General features: G+C 52.6%; 2 protein-coding genes across 3 annotated transcripts in view; one reads left to right on the plus strand and one right to left on the minus strand.

Moving 5' to 3' along the window:
* Positions 1-8662, minus strand: part of MANBAL (mannosidase beta like) — a 38081-nt gene extending 29419 nt beyond the window's left edge. The window contains exon 1 of one of the 2 annotated variants that reach the window (XM_084777246.1): positions 8506-8662. The gene's annotated coding sequence lies outside the window, so the exon portion shown is untranslated. Of the gene's footprint in view, positions 1-8063; positions 8353-8505 lie in introns of those variants that run through there. The other variant, XM_084777247.1, reaches the window with a different exon arrangement.
* Positions 8663-9162: 500 nt separating this feature from the next.
* The window catches only part of GHRH (growth hormone releasing hormone), a 38170-nt gene continuing 31111 nt past the window's right edge, over positions 9163-16221 (plus strand). Inside the window, exon 1 of the mRNA XM_084776832.1 lies at positions 9163-9301. The gene's annotated coding sequence lies outside the window, so the exon portion shown is untranslated. The remainder of the gene's footprint in view (positions 9302-16221) is intronic.

Below are 16221 nucleotides of genomic sequence, written 5' to 3' on the forward strand. Positions count from 1 at the left end.
GGCAGAGAGGCAGAGGCAGAGGCAGAGGGGCAGAGGGGCAGAGGGGCAGAGAGGCAGAGGGGCAGAGGGGCAGAGGCAGAGAGGCAGAGGGGCAGAGGCAGAGAGGCAGAAGGGCAGAGAGGCAGAGGGGCAGAGAGGCAGAGGGGCAGAGGGGCAGAGGCAGAGAGGCAGAGGGGCAGAGGCAGAGAGGCAGAGGGGCAGAGGCAGAGAGGCAGAGGGGCAGAGGCAGAGAGGCAGAGGGGCAGAGGCAGAGGGGCAGAGGGGCAGAGGCAGAGGGGCAGAGGGGCAGAGGCAGAGAGGCAGAGGCAGAGGGGCAGAGGGGCAGAGGCAGAGAGGCAGACGCAGAGGCAGAGGGGCAGAGGGGCAGAGGGGCAGAGAGGCAGAGGGGCAGAGGCAGAGAGGCAGAGGGGCAGAGGGGCAGAGGGGCAGAGGGGCAGAGGGGCAGAGAGGCAGAGGGGCAGAGGGGCAGAGGGGCAGAGGGGCAGAGGGGCAGAGGGGCAGAGAGGCAGAGGGGCAGAGAGGCAGAGGGGCAGAGGGGCAGAGGCAGAGAGGCAGAGGGGCAGAGGCAGAGAGGCAGAAGGGCAGAGAGGCAGAGGGGCAGAGGGGCAGAGGCAGAGAGGCAGAGGGGCAGAGGCAGAGAGGCAGAAGGGCAGAGGGGCAGAGGGGCAGAGAGGCAGAGGGGCAGAGGGGCAGAGAGGCAGAGGGGCAGAGAGGCAGAGGGGCAGAGGGGCAGAGGGGCAGAGGGGCAGAGGGGCAGAGAGGCAGAGGGGCAGAGGGGCAGAGGGGCAGAGGGGCAGAGGGGCAGAGAGGCAGAGGGGCAGAGGGGCAGAGAGGCAGAGGGGCAGAGGGGCAGAGGGGCAGAGGGGCAGAGGGGCAGAGGGGCAGAGGGGCAGAGGGGCAGAGGGGCAGAGAGGCAGAGAGGCAGAGGGGCAGAGGGGCAGAGGGGCAGAGGGGCAGAGAGGCAGAGGGGCAGAGGGGCAGAGAGGCAGAGAGGCAGAGGGGCAGAGGGGCAGAGAGGCAGAGGGGCGGAGGGGCAGAGGGGCAGAGGGGCAGAGAGGCAGAGGGGCAGAGGGGCAGAGAGGCAGAGGGGCGGAGAGGCAGAGGGGCAGAGAGGCAGAGGGGCGGAGGCAGAGGGGCAGAGAGGCAGAGGGGCAGAGGCAGAGGGGCAGAGAGGCAGAGGGGCAGAGGCAGAGAGGCAGAGAGGCAGAGGGGCAGAGGGGCAGAGGGGCAGAGAGGCAGAGGGGCAGAGGGGCAGAGGCAGAGGGGCAGAGGGGCAGAGGGGCAGAGGCAGAGGGGCAGAGGGGCAGAGGGGCAGAGGGGCAGAGGGGCAGAGGGGCAGAGGGGCAGAGGGGCAGAGAGGCAGAGGGGCAGAGAGGCAGAGGGGCAGAGAGGCAGAGGGGCAGAGGGGCAGAGGGGCAGAGGGGCAGAGGGGCAGAGGGGCAGAGAGGCAGAGGGGCGGAGGCAGAGGGGCAGAGAGGCAGAGGGGCAGAGGCAGAGAGGCAGAGGCAGAGGCAGAGGGGCAGAGGGGCAGAGGGGCAGAGGGGCAGAGGGGCAGAGGGGCAGAGAGGCAGAGGGGCAGAGGGGCAGAGAGGCAGAGGGGCAGAGGCAGAGAGGCAGAGGGGCAGAGAGGCAGAGAGGCAGAGGGGCAGAGGGGCAGAGGGGCAGAGGGGCAGAGAGGCAGAGGGGCGGAGGCAGAGGGGCAGAGAGGCAGAGGGGCAGAGGCAGAGAGGCAGAGGCAGAGGCAGAGGGGCAGAGGGGCAGAGGGGCAGAGAGGCAGAGGGGCAGAGGGGCAGAGGGGCAGAGGGGCAGAGGGGCAGAGGGGCAGAGGGGCAGAGGCAGAGAGGCAGAGGGGCAGAGGCAGAGAGGCAGAAGGGCAGAGAGGCAGAGGGGCAGAGGGGCAGAGGCAGAGAGGCAGAGGCAGAGGGGCAGAGGGGCAGAGGCAGAGAGGCAGAGGGGCAGAGGGGCAGAGAGGCAGAGGGGCAGAGGCAGAGAGGCAGAGGGGCAGAGGGGCAGAGCGGCAGAGGGGCAGAGAGGCAGAGGGGCAGAGGGGCAGAGGGGCAGAGGGGCAGAGGGGCAGAGAGGCAGAGGGGCAGAGAGGCAGAGGGGCAGAGGGGCAGAGGCAGAGAGGCAGAGGGGCAGAGGCAGAGAGGCAGAAGGGCAGAGAGGCAGAGGGGCAGAGGGGCAGAGGCAGAGAGGCAGAGGGGCAGAGGCAGAGAGGCAGAAGGGCAGAGGGGCAGAGGGGCAGAGGGGCAGAGGGGCAGAGGGGCAGAGGGGCAGAGAGGCAGAGGGGCAGAGGGGCAGAGGGGCAGAGAGGCAGAGGGGCAGAGGGGCAGAGGGGCAGAGGGGCAGAGAGGCAGAGGGGCAGAGGGGCAGAGGGGCAGAGAGGCAGAGAGGCAGAGGGGCAGAGGGGCAGAGGGGCAGAGAGGCAGAGGGGCAGAGGGGCAGAGGGGCAGAGGGGCAGAGGGGCAGAGGCAGAGAGGCAGAAGGGCAGAGAGGCAGAGGGGCAGAGGGGCAGAGGCAGAGAGGCAGAGGGGCAGAGGCAGAGAGGCAGAAGGGCAGAGGGGCAGAGGGGCAGAGAGGCAGAGAGGCAGAGGGGCAGAGGGGCAGAGAGGCAGAGGGGCAGAGGGGCAGAGGGGCAGAGAGGCAGAGGGGCAGAGGGGCAGAGGGGCAGAGGGGCAGAGGGGCAGAGAGGCAGAGGGGCAGAGGGGCAGAGGGGCAGAGGGGCAGAGGGGCAGAGGGGCAGAGGGGCAGAGGGGCAGAGGGGCAGAGGGGCAGAGGGGCAGAGGGGCAGAGGGGCAGAGAGGCAGAGAGGCAGAGGGGCAGAGGGGCAGAGGGGCAGAGAGGCAGAGAGGCAGAGGGGCAGATGGGCAGAGGGACAGAGGGGCAGAGGCAGAGAGGCAGAGGGGCAGAGGGGCAGAGGCAGAGAGGCAGAGGGGCAGAGGCAGATGGGCAGAGGGGCAGAGGGGCAGAGACAGGCAGATTTCTGAGACCAGGACAGCCAGGGCTACATAGAGAAACCCTGTCTCAAAAACCAACCCAAAAAAAAAAAAAGCTGTTTCCCACAGGGCACATGGGCTAGGACTAACTGGAAGTGAGCAGATGGGAGAGTGCATCTCTTACAGTGGGCGAAGCTTCCAGATAGGAGAAGGAAGAAACAGTCACCACAGGACACCGCACAGTGTGCTTAGCTACAGACACAGACACACCCATTTTTAGCCATGTATCCACACAGATCTCACACCCTGGCCACTGAGAGCGCACAGAAACAGGAGTGCTCCAGGGGTAGTGAGCACACCTTGTGTCCAGATCTTGGTTTCTGGGCCATTTTTCCATAAAAGAAACCAGGACTCCTTATGGAAGTGGCTAGTTTCTAAGCAGAAATCAACAGGATGAGCCTAGGGCAGAAAGCATGCAAGTGCTTTAAAACAAACAAAAAGGCAAAACCATACATTGCCAGGGAGTTGGGACACAAGAAGAAAGCCAAGGCCTATAATAAAGCTGATAGAAGGAAAGAGCCGGATGAGTCAATGCCAGGAAGAGTCGCACTCTCACATGAACTGCAAGTATTTATGAAGGCACTCTGCCTGTGTGTGTGGAACACAGACATCCACAACCTCAAGTGTGTGCTGTACGTGAGCCTCTTCTAGGAGTAGGGTGGAAAGGCAGGAGAGGGAGCAGCTTTACTTCACTACTCCCTGAAGCCAGGAGACCCTGGACCACATTAGCACAGCAGGCTCCTCTAAGGGCCTTCCCTCTCCAAGCTGCGACTGAATTGGCTCACGAGACAGAGCTACCTCTCAACAGGGAGGTCCTTCTGCAAAACAACCTCAAAACCGTCTACAGCAGGGATGTGCTGAGACTGTCTCGGCCAGTAAGAGGAGCCTCCAGAGGCACGTGACTGATGCACTGAGCTATCCTGGATAGGGGAGAGAGGAAGGGCTTTAGGCAGAACCTAGAAATCTAAACAAGGCAGGGATTCCAGGGCATGTTGATGAACCGACACTGGCTCACTAATGATGGCAGGTGCGCTGTCTAGAAATTCAATAGGGCCTCAAAATAGCCATATACCCGTTGTTTTTAAATATGTTTTGAGCTGGTCTCATCTATCCTAGGCTGGCCTTGAACTCACTGGGAATCAAGGGGTGACCCTGAACTCCTGACACCCCACTTTCTCTCCCCAACACTGGAATTACAAGTATGAATAATCAATTGCTACGTACGCAGTGCAAAGGATTGAACCCAAATAGACCGACATGCGTGCTAGGCAAGCACTTTCACCTGCGCTACATCCCCAGCCCCTAAAATACTTTTCTTTTTAATATTTATTTATTTATTTATTTATTATGTGTAGAGTGTTCTTCCTGCATGTACACCTGCAGGCCAGAAGAGGGCATCAGACCACATTACAGATGAGTGTGAGCCACCATGTGGTTGCTGGGAATTGAACTCCCGACCTTTGGAAGAGCAGGCGGCGCTCTTAACCTCTAAGCCATCTTCTCCAGCCCCCTAAAATACTTTTAAACCACCAACATTTTGAGATAAATAACTACAGGCACGTGTAGAGATTGCAAGACTTACCCAGTACTAACTATGAAAATGCAGAGTCCAAAATTGCCACCAAAATTGCTATTGGTTTCAGGATCTCTTAACTGCTCCCCAATGCTGTACAGACTCTGGGCAGGGATTCCTGCCTCCTAATGAGGGGATTTTCCAAAGCTGTTCTGAGACTTCAACTAAAAAGAGGCAGGGAGTGCTGGAGAGATGGCTCAGTGGTTAATGTCTTCCAGAGGACCTGGTTCAATTCCCAGCACCCACATGGCAGCTCACACCCATCTGTAACTCCAGTTCCAAGGCTCCTGACACCATCACACAGACATACATGCAGGCAAAATATCAATGAACATAAAATAAAAATAAATTATAGGCCAGGCATGGTGGTGCATGCCTTTAATCCCAGCACTCGGGAGGCAGAGGCAGATAGATCACTGTGAGTTTGAGGCCAGCCTGGTCTACAAAGTGAGTCCAGGACAGCCAAGGCTACACAGAGAAACCCTGTCTCAAAACAAAAAACAAATAAATAAATAAATTATATATTAAAAAAGAGGTAGGGGCACGCATGGTGGCACATGCCTTTAATCCCAGCACTCAGGAGGTAGAAGCAGGCAGATCTCTGTGAGTTCGAGGCCACCCTGGTCTACAAAGAGAGTCCAAGACAGCCAAAGCTACACAGAGAAACCCTGTCTCAAAAAAACAAAAACATAAGAGGCAGGGGAATATGAAAGTGTCCATAGATATCACCTTACAGCAACCATTATACATTCCTAGGAACTGCTTAAAATTGGGCAAGAAATTTGTCTGACGGAAAGGTAAGCAGCCCCATAGGGGAGCCATAATTGGTAGTTGGTGGGCTGAGACTGGTGTGCAAACATCTTGCAAAATATAATTACTGATCCATTTACTGGCATTTTAAGAGTATGAGATGCCACAGAGTTGTTCTTTCTTACCAAGTCATTAAATCTGGACTAAAAAAAAAAAAGCAGCAGCCTGTCACAGTGCCTCACGCACTCGGGAGGCAGAAGTAGGCGGATCGTTGTGAGTTCAAGGCCAGCCTGGTCTACAAAGTGAATCCAGGACAGCCAAGGCTACACCGAGAAAACCCTGTCTCAGAAAAACAAAAAACAAAAAAGAATCACATCTATTATAATTATTGGTGGATGAGGAACCAGTGTGGGAGTCAAGAGACAACTTTGAGCAGTCAGTTCTCTCCTACATGTGGGTCTGGAGACTCAAACTCAGGGTGTCATGAGTGGATGACACCATGCCTGCATGGTGAAATCAAATGTGGTGGGTGTGGTGGTACAGCATTAGGCTGCCTCTGACCTTCTGACAACACACGAGGGGGCAGCAATTATGATGAGGATGGCTGGGTGTCAGGAACACAGGGGATGGTGGTTGGGCATCTGTGAGAGCTGGACTTGGTTTTTTGTTTGTTAGTAAGTTTTTTAATAAGTACTGTAACCACCACCGCAGCCCTGGTTACGCTGGAACTGCCCCCCCGCTGCCCTAGGACTAGGACTACAGGCGCGCGGCACCACACCCGGTGAAGGGAGGAGGTGCTTCCCTAGGAAGGACGCTAGGCAAAGAGAAAGGATGAAGCCCTGGTGCTAGTCAGAAGAGAAATTTGTCCGGAAAGATTTCACATAGTTTTTACCAAGTTATTAGACTGGAGTGAGGGCAATGGTGGGCCAGTGACAGGCAGGGCACACCCGGACCAGACGCTTAGCTATGCATACCTCCACCCTCTATTTAAGCATAAACCTCACGGCAGTATCTCAGGGAGGGACTTACAAGTCAGAGCATCCCTTCACTTGTTCCTTTTTTCCAATGTGGACTCGGTGGGTAAATCTCCTTTCTCTGATTTTCACTGTTAGTTGTCTCAATGATTAAAATATTAGGGACCAGTGGCCAAATCTAGCTTGTTGGCACTGTTAAAGCCCAGACTTTAACCCTAAATACTTCACTTAATAAAACCTTTCGAAGAAAAAAATAAAATAAAAAATAAATAAAACCTTTTGGGCTGGAGAGATGGCTCAGAGGTTAAGGGTACTGACTGCTCCTCCAAAGGTCCTGAGTTCAATTCCCAGCAACCACATGGTGGCTCATGACCATCTATGTGATCTGATGCCCTGTTCTGGCCTGCAGCTGTGCATGCAGGCAGAACACTGTATACACAATTAGACAATTAATTAATTAATTAGAAAAACTTTCAAAAAGACATTAAAGTTGCCAGGTATAGAGGCATATGCTTTCTGTCCCATCACTAGGGAGGCAGGCAGATCTCTCTGGTCTGTACAGTGAGTTCCAGGTTAGCCCAGCAGTGTACACAAAAACCATAATAATAAACAAATACATATATAGCTTTAAATTTTTCCAGACAGGGTTTCTCTGTGTAGCCTTGGCTGTCCTGGACTCACTTTGTAGACCAGGCTGGCCTCAAACTCACAGCAATCTGCTTGCCCCTGCCCCCCTCGCACCCCCCCAGTTCTGAGACTAAAGGTGTCCACCACCACACCTGACACAAATACATATTTTTAATGGCATGTCAATCCGAGTTGTCTTGTTAGTCCATCTGGGATTACCTGGATGACTTTACTGTTTCATTCCATCCAAGAACCATAGCTCACAATCCTGTCCTTTGCAGCATGTAGAATTTGAAACACATTGGCAAAACTTGATAATGCCCACACTGCTAGCTCTGCTTCATCTCGCCTCCCAATTTCCTACTTGTTGGCACTTCAAATTTGCCTTCAGGAGCTGGGCACACAGGGTCTGGCAACTGGGCCCAGGCTGGCTTCAAACTCGCCATCCTTCTGTCTTGTCTCAAATGCGGGAGTTACAGAGGCGCAACACCACAACCAGCACACGCTTTTTTTTTTCTTCATAATTTCCACAGATATTAGATTTTGTTTTTGCCAGACAGTGGTAGTGCATACCTTTCATCCTAACACTCAGGAGGCAGAAGAAGGTGGATCTCTGAATTGGAGGTCAGCCTGGTCTACAGAAAAAGTTCCTGGACAGCCAGGGATACAGAGAAATCCTGCCTTGAAAAACAAAACAAACAAAAGTGCCTCACCAAAGATTTTAGCAACTTCAGCCTATGGATTTCTTTTCCTTCCTTCCTTCCTTTCTTTCTTTCTTTTTCCCTTAATTTCAAGCACCTTTTTACTTCAAGTAGCACTTTTTGGCTTTGCTTCAGCAAACCCCAAAGGCTAGCATTACTATTTTTGTGCTGAGTCTATAAGGGTTACTTGAACACCCAGCTGTTCTAAGTGACTAATGAGCGGGTAGCAAACATAGCAGGGATGCGCTGAGCGAGAGGAGGAAGGGGCAAACCTTCACCATGCTCCTTTCTCAGGGCTGGGCAGAGCAGTAATGGGGAATCGAACACGGGCCTCAGAGCATTCTGGGTAAGCGCCTTGCTACAGAGCTCTTCAACGCACTACTCAAAACCCACGAATTTTAAAAAAGCCATGCGCTGTTTGTTTCTGGAGCCTTCCACTTACTGCTTTCAGGGTTACAGGTAACTGAAACCGCGGGTCAGTGGGAGGCTACAGCATTCACTCGCCTTTCCTTTCTCTTACAAAGTTTTCTATCAGGCACACACTGTGCACCGAAGCACTTTCACATCCACGGTCTCTTCATCCCCTGCACAGGCCTGTGTGCCCCTCTTGCGGAGGAGGAAACCGAGGAGAGGAAATGCGAGATGCCCAAGGCTACATGGCAGTACTGGGCACACTCGAGATGCCAAGCCCGGGCTCCACCTGGCGGAGGGCAGCCTGGGCCCTGGCCTTGAAGAACCCTAGCTCTGGCCCGGGTCTCCTCGGAACGCAGACTGCTCATCCCAAGTAACTTTTCTCCGCAGCCCCGGGAAGCCGCTGTGGCTCGCCGCGCCGCCCCATCCCGCCCGCCAGGCTCCGGCGGGACCCGTGCCACCTGAATACTCACCTCCTGTACCGCCGTGCCGCCGCACCGGAAGTGCTTCCTTGTGACCCGGAAGCGATGAGCCCAGAGCCCAGCAAGATTCCGCTCAGCCGGCTTTACTGGGAATACGGGTTCCCAACCCGCCCTCCTTCTGCTCTTCCCTAAATACCCACTGGAGGTTGAAGCCTTAATGTAGTCGACTGGCCTCCAACTTAGAGCAATTCTCCCCCTTCATTACAGACGGCCTCCACACTGTTTAGAACTTGGTTCTAAGTCTGAGCCAGTAACCTACAATATAAGGGGGAGGACAGACGGATTCACGTGCTATAATTCAGACAAAAATCATAAATTAAAAAGTGACCACTGAACATCTGTGCTCCAATGGAGTCTATATCAGAGAGTGCATGTCACATAATGGCCTTGGAATCCATAATGCGATAAGTGTTTGGAAGGCAAATAACAGAGAATTGGAATAAGTAAGGCAGATCAATTGAGGAAAGGAAGGCCCAGTGTGGGCAGAGGGTGATATCCAGCCTCCGTAACAGTCAATGATGCTATTGATGCCTCATACAAGCCTTTTACAGTCTCCTGTCACGCTGGCCACTGTGACCCATAGGATATTGGGAAAATACAGAACTTGAGTTCCAAGATGAAGTCAGAAAAACATTGTGACTTCTTCCTCTTTGCCCTCTCGCTCACTCATGGGAAATCCCACATAGCGAGGTTCACATGGGCAGTTACCACGCCTCCAGCCAACAGCTAACTCAGCGTGGCAGCCAAAATGGATAAACTATCTCCAGAGTTCACCCTCCAGGCCCAGGTCAGCCCACGCAGCCCCAACCCCTAAATCTTTTCATTGTGTGTGGGGTGAGTGGCTGTTGGTGAGGGTGAATATAGGTGTGCCACACACGCACACTTGTGCTTGCACCTATGCGTGTGAGGCCAGAGGACTCTGTCAGGTGTCCCATTCTACCCCACCTTAGTCCCTTGAGATAGGGAAAGCCCCAGTGACCCTGTCTCCACCCTGCCTTGGCACTGGGGTCCAAGGTGTACTCGTGGCCACACGCAGGGCTTTTTCCTTTGGGTATTTGAGATTCAAATACAGATCTTGACGCTTGCCCAGCAAGCACTCTCACCAAGTCAATTGTGTGCATGGATTTCTGCTTTTCCTTTTTCTTTTCCAATGCTGAGGACGAAGCCTCAAGCACACTGCTCCAGACTCCACTCCGGCTGCTGTGACTTCCTCCCAAGGTCAGGCTGTAACCTTCAACTAGGGGCTCCGAGAGGTGGCCCAGTGGTTAAGAGTACTGGCTGCTCTTGCAGAGGGCCTGGGTTTGGTTCTCAGAACCCACATGTTGGAACAAAATCTTATATAACTCCTAATTTCAGAATATCAGAAGCTTTCTTCTGGATTCTACATGTACCAAGCACACGTGTGGTGTGCACATACGTACATACAGGTAAAATATTCATTATATATATATATATATATGAAGAAAAACCAAACAAAAAAGAAAAAAAAAGTAGCTAAAATAGAGATGGAACTGAAATCCGAAGGGAACACATATTCAATACATAACTTGCCTAAGGGGCCCACTACAAAGTGTGGATAAGAGCAGTGTTTTTGTTTTAGGGTGTTTTGTTTTTGAGACAGGGTCTCACTATGTCACTGTAGCTGGCCTGGAAATCTATATAGATTAGGTTGGCTTTGAACTCACAGAGATGTGTCTGCCTCTGACTCCATAGTACTAGGACTAAAGGTGTGAGCCACCATACCCAGCAAGGAAGGTAGTTTATGAATTGAATTATATATTCTCCACCCAAAGATATATCAGAACCGAACCACTACTACTGCAGAATGTGATTTTATTTGGAGACAGGATCTTGGTGTGTGTGTGTGTGTGTGTGTGTGTGTGTGTGTGTGTGTGTGTGCACGCGCACACAGTGAATTTTATTGATATATTCAAGAGAGTAGGAGCCAGGTGTGGTGGCACACGCCTTTAATCCCAGCACTCGGGAGGCAGAGGCAGGCGGATCGCTGTGAGTTCGAGGCCAACCTGGTCTACAAAGTGAGTCCAGGTCAGCCAAGGCTACACACAGAAACCTTGTCTCGAAACATACACACACACACACACACACACACACACACACACACACACACACACACGCAAAAGAGAGAGTAGAGTACCCTAAGCCACTCCCTTCCTCCCAAGGGTCTGGGATGGAAACTGTGAGGGGCTTAGTGCTGTGGGCTGAGTTGGAACAGGAACCCCTCAGTAGCCTAGGGCCCCTCCCACTTGTGTTCTTGCTGAGGTGAGAGGTCCAGGTCGTCTTATTCCTTGGAGGCCATGTAGGCTGTGATGTCCACCACCCTGCGGCTGTATTAATGGTCATTCTAGAAAGTGAGCTTTGCCAAGCTGTGGAGACAGGAACTTTATAAAAGTAAATCAGCTGGACATGGTGGCTGATGCCTGTATTCTCAGCACCTGGGAGCCCGAGGCAGGAAGATCACCTTGTGTTTGAGGCTAGCTTGAACTACATAGTGAGCTCCAGCCTGGGCTCTTAAAAAAAAAAAAAAGCCAGGGAGTGATGGCACTCACCTTTAATCTCAGCACTGGGGAGGCAGAGGCAGGCGGATCACTGTGGGTTTGAGGCCAGCCTGGTCTACAAAGTGAGTCCAGGACAGCCAAGGCTAACACAGAGAGACAGATCTCTCGAGCCTTCACAAGCGCCATCAGACTCCTGGCTGCTGGAACTAATACAACAAAAATGCCAGTTGCTCAACTCACTTAGTGTGTGACAAGTACGGGTGCTATGGCAACCCAGCTCTAGAATGCTAATCCAGGTAATGTGGATAATTAATATGCGGGTACAGGTAGTGTGGGTAATTAATATGCGGGTACAGGTAGTGTGGGTAATTAATATGCGGGTACAGGTAATGTGGGTAATATGTTGATATAGGTGCTCTGAAACCTGTTACTATCTGTCTCCCCGAATGTAAAGTGATCCCCAGTGTGTCTGCTGCAGGCACAGACACCTTCCTACTTTCTAGAAGTATCTAGAGGCCTCTAGCTGAGTTTGGCTTCTCTCTGTGCCCTGCACAGTTCCATTAGCACACAGCAGCACTCGCTCCGTGGCAGGTTTGTCTCTAACTCTAATGTCTGTGCAGTGTCAGTGTTTGCAGCACAAAAGAGAAAACACGGGGGGTAGGACTGGTTTCTGCCCAGAAAAAGTGTCTAATGTGGCTCAACACAGCACAGGGTGAGCACTGCATCAATTTATCTGCTTTGTTTTCTTTGTGTTTGGGACAGGATCTCTCTGTGTAGCCTTGGATGTCCTGGACTCACTATGTAGACCAGGCTGGCCCAGAACTCAGAGAGATCCACCTGCCTCTGCCTCCCAAGTGCTGGGATTAAAAGCATGTGCCACCACACCCGGCTCTGTGCATGGTTTGTATATAGTGCATACATGTGTGTGCATGTGTTTGTGCAGGTGCACGCCTATGTGTGTGCATGTGGAGTCCAAAGGTCAACGTTGGGTATCTTCCTGTACTCCACTTTTTTTTCCCCTCTGAGACAGGGTTTCTCTGTGTGGCCTTGGCTGTCCTAAACTTGCCTTGTAGACCAGGCTGGCCTCAAACTCACAGTGATCTGTCTGCCTCTGCCTCCCAAGTGCTGGGATTAAAGGCATGCCCCACCACGCCTAGCCCCACCTTTTTTTTCCTTTTTTAATTTTTTATTTACAGATAAGGTTTCTCACTGACCATGAAAGCGGCCATTTCCACTGGAATGGCCACTAGTGAACCCCAGGATCAAAGTGTGCTAGAAGTACAGAGGCGAGCCACCATGCTGTGCTCTTCTAGGTGCTGACGCCTGGAACTCCAGTCCGTGTGCTTACTCGGGAAGCCCGTTACCACTGAGCCGCCTCCCAGCCCCCTGCAGGCTGTTAATTATGTTCTCCCTACAGCCCAAGTACTTGGCACTAGTCAGTACCCTGCCCTGCTAACAAGTATGTGTCGTTTCCATCTGAGGGTGAAGGAAAGTCAAGCAACTCCCTCAAGGCCTCAGAGGGACTGCACTAACCATTGCACAACCCAGCCAACCTGTGCAAGGCAGCCGGATGCTACAGACTTGAGTGCTCTGAGAGTGCGAGAATCAGCCGGGCGTGGTGGCGCACGTCTTTAATCCCGGTACTCGGGAAGCAGAGGCAGGCGGATCGCTGTGAGTTCGAGGCCAGCCTGGTCTACAAAGTGAATCCAGGACAGCCAGGGCTACACAGAGAAACTCTGTCTCAAAAAACCAAAATGAATAAATAAATAAAAAGAAGAAGAGGAGGAGGAGTGGGAGAATCAGCAGAGACTGAGCCAAGGTAACTTTCTGTGGCCTTGGATGATTGGTGGGTGTCATAGTCAGCTTCAGTTGTCAACTTGACACAAACCTAGAGTCACCTAAGAAGTGGGAACCTGGGGCTGGAGAGATGGCTCAGTGGTTAAGAGCACTGCCTGCTCTTCCAAAGGACCCGGGTTCAACTCCCAGGACCCACACGGCAGCTCACAACTGTCTGTAACTCCAAGATCTGACACTCCCACACGAAGAGACATAAATTAAAATGAAATAAAATATTAAAAAAAAAATAAAGAAGTCAGTAGTTAAGAGCACTCGCTATTCTTCCAGAAGTCCTGAGTTCAATTCCCGGCACCCACATGGCAGCTCACAGCTGTCTGTAACTCCAGTTCCAGAGGATGTGACACCCTCTCACAGACATACGTGCAGGCAGAACACAAATGCAAAAAAAAAAAAAAAAAAAAAAAAAAAAAGGAAGTGAGAACTTCAACTGAGGAATGGTTCAGATCAGATTGGCCCATGGCGGTGTCTGGGAGGCATTTTCTCAATCGCTAGCTGATGTAGGAGGGCCCGGAGCACTGTGAGCAGTGTCTCTAGGCACAGAGCCCAGAAGGCCAGAGGCTAAGCCAGTAAGCAGGGTTCCTCTGCCTCTGTAGCTGCTGAACTTCCTGCCCTCGCTTTCCTGAGTGATGACATGAGCCCTTCCCTCCACGAGCTGCTTTCCGTCAGAGCGTTTTATCACAGCAACAGCTGCAAACAGAAAAGTGGGCTGCCCCTGGGGATGGGCGAAGGAGAGGGAGGGGTGCGCTGCACCTCCGTGTGAAATGCGTCCTGGAGCCTGATGTATTGATATATTAGGGGGTTTGGAAAAGTGAGGGTATTTTATGGGCTGTAACCTATCATGAATTGATTAATCCTTTGGGTAATATATTATTGATTGGATGATGATGATGAGATTGAGAGGTAGTGAAAAGTAGCAGATAGTAGGGCTGGGAAGGCGGCTCAGTCAGCGAAGTGCTTGTTGTACAAGCACGAAGACCTGAGCTTAATCACCAGGACCCACAGATCTGTGAGAGTGGTGGTCTGTAATCCCAGTGCTGGGGAGTGGAGGCAGGCAGATCCCCAGGCTCCCTAGCCGGCCAGCCCAGCCTGTAATCCCAGCGCTTGGGAGGCAGAGGCAGGCAGAGCGCTGTGAGTTTGAGGCCAGCCTAATCTACAAAAGTAAGTCCAGGACAACCAGGGCTACACAGAGGAAACCCTGTCTTGAAAAACCTAAAAGAAGAAGAAGAAGAGGAAGAAGAAGAGAAGGAGGAGGAGGAAGAAAAAGAAGAAGAGGAGAAGAAGGAGGAGGAAGAGGAGGAGGAGGAGGAGGAGGAGGAGGAGGAGAAGAAGAAGAAGAAGAAGAAGAAGAAGAAGAAGAAGAAGAAGAAGAAGAAGAGGAGCTGGTCTCTGTGGTGGGGGAGGAGTAATCCATCCCCCCCCCAACCCCCAGACAGCCCTGGCTGTCCTGGAATTCTCTTTGTAGACCAGGCTGGCCTTGAACTCACAGAGCTCTGCCTGCCTCTGTAGCGCTGGGATGAAAGGCGTGTGCCAGGCCTGGGACACACACTTAATCCCAGAACTCAGGAGGCTGACCTCTGTGACTTCAAAGCCACCCTGAGACAGCAAGGGCCACAGAGTGAGGCACTGTCTCTAAAAGAAAACACACTGGATGCAAAGTTCCTGAGGAATGACACCCAGTTTTTCCTTTAACCTCCACCTGTACATACACAAATACTCACACACTCCCCGAAACATGTGCACACACACACAAATATGCACAATGCACACAAAGTAGGAGGGTGAGACAGGCGCTAGAGCAGGGCCTTGAGAGAACCTTGTCTACTTGTCTGTGGCCTCTAGCTGGCTTCTGTGATTGAGCAGTTCTGCTCCCCCACGCTCCCCACACCAGATGGACTAAAACTTCAAAACCATGAGCAAAACAAATCCATCCTCTTTTTTTTTTTTTTTGAGACAGGGTTTCTCTGTGTATCCCTGGCTGTCCTGGAACTCCCTCTATAAATCAGGCTGGCCTCAAACTCAGAGACTGCCTCTCGAATGCTGGGTTTTTTTGGGGGGTTTTGTTGTTGTTGTTATTTTATTTTGTTGTTTTTTTTTTTTTGAGACAGGGTTTCTCTGTATAGCCTTGGCTGCCCTAGACTCGCTTTGTAGACCAAGCTGTCCTGGAACTCACAGCAACCCGCTTGCCTCTGCCTCCTGAGTGCTGGGATTAAAAATGTGCACCACCACGCCTGACTTGAAGGCTAGGATTAAAGGTGTGGACTTTGTCACCTTGCTGCCGCTCTCACCCCGAGCCAGCTCCTTCCTCTCCTTAAGTTTTCAGGTCAGGTATTCTGTCCTGGCGATCGGAAGAGTAACTAGGGGCCAGGGAAATGCCTGGTGACCTGGGTTCACTCCCTGGACTGAACCCACAGTAGAACCAACTTGTAAAAAGGTGTCCTCTGACTTCTACACACACACACACACACACACACACACACACACACACACACACCACACACACACACACCACATACACACACACACACCACATACACACACACACACACCACACACACACACACCACATACACACACACACACCACACACACACACCACATACACACACACACACACACACACACACACACACACACACACGTACACACACACATTAAGTAAATACCTGGGTATGGATAAAGGAAAATAGAGGTAGGTAGAGGCATGTTTTCCAAATGTCCTTCTTCACCATTGTTTAGCTCCCACGCCTAAGATGGAGGCAGTGTAGAAAGACAGTTAAGAGCAAAGGGATCACAGGAGAGAAAAGGGGCTTGCCAACTGCATCAAGAATTCCAGTACTAGCACCAAATTTTGCTTTGAGCTGGGTGCAGTGAAACATGCCTGTAATCCCAGCACTCACAGAGGCAGAGTTCAAGGCCAGCCTGGTCTATAAAGAAAGTCCAGGTACCAGGAAATTGGGACAGAGGGGAGGACATCCTATTGGGACTCTAGATGAGAGAAGCATGGGAGAATGGCAAAGTAGAAGGATCCAGAGGGTCCTAGAAACCTACAAGAGGAACATTATGATAGGCAGATTTAGGCCCAGGGGTCCCGCTCAAACTATGGCACAAGGACAATATGTGCAGTAAACTTTGAACCTCTACCCAGATCTAGCCAATGGACAGGACATTCTTCACAGTTGAGTGGAGAGTGGGGTATGACTTTCACACGTACTCTGGTGCCCCATATTTGACCACGTCCCCTGGATGGGGAGACCTGGTGGTACTCAGAGGAAGGATAGCAGGTTACCAAGAAGAGACTTGATACCCTATGAGCATATACAGGAGGAGGAAGTCC

The sequence above is a fragment of the Acomys minous genome (assembly GCF_964271855.1).
Source record: "Acomys minous genome assembly, chromosome: 3".
Lineage (NCBI taxonomy): Eukaryota > Metazoa > Chordata > Mammalia > Rodentia > Muridae > Acomys > Acomys minous.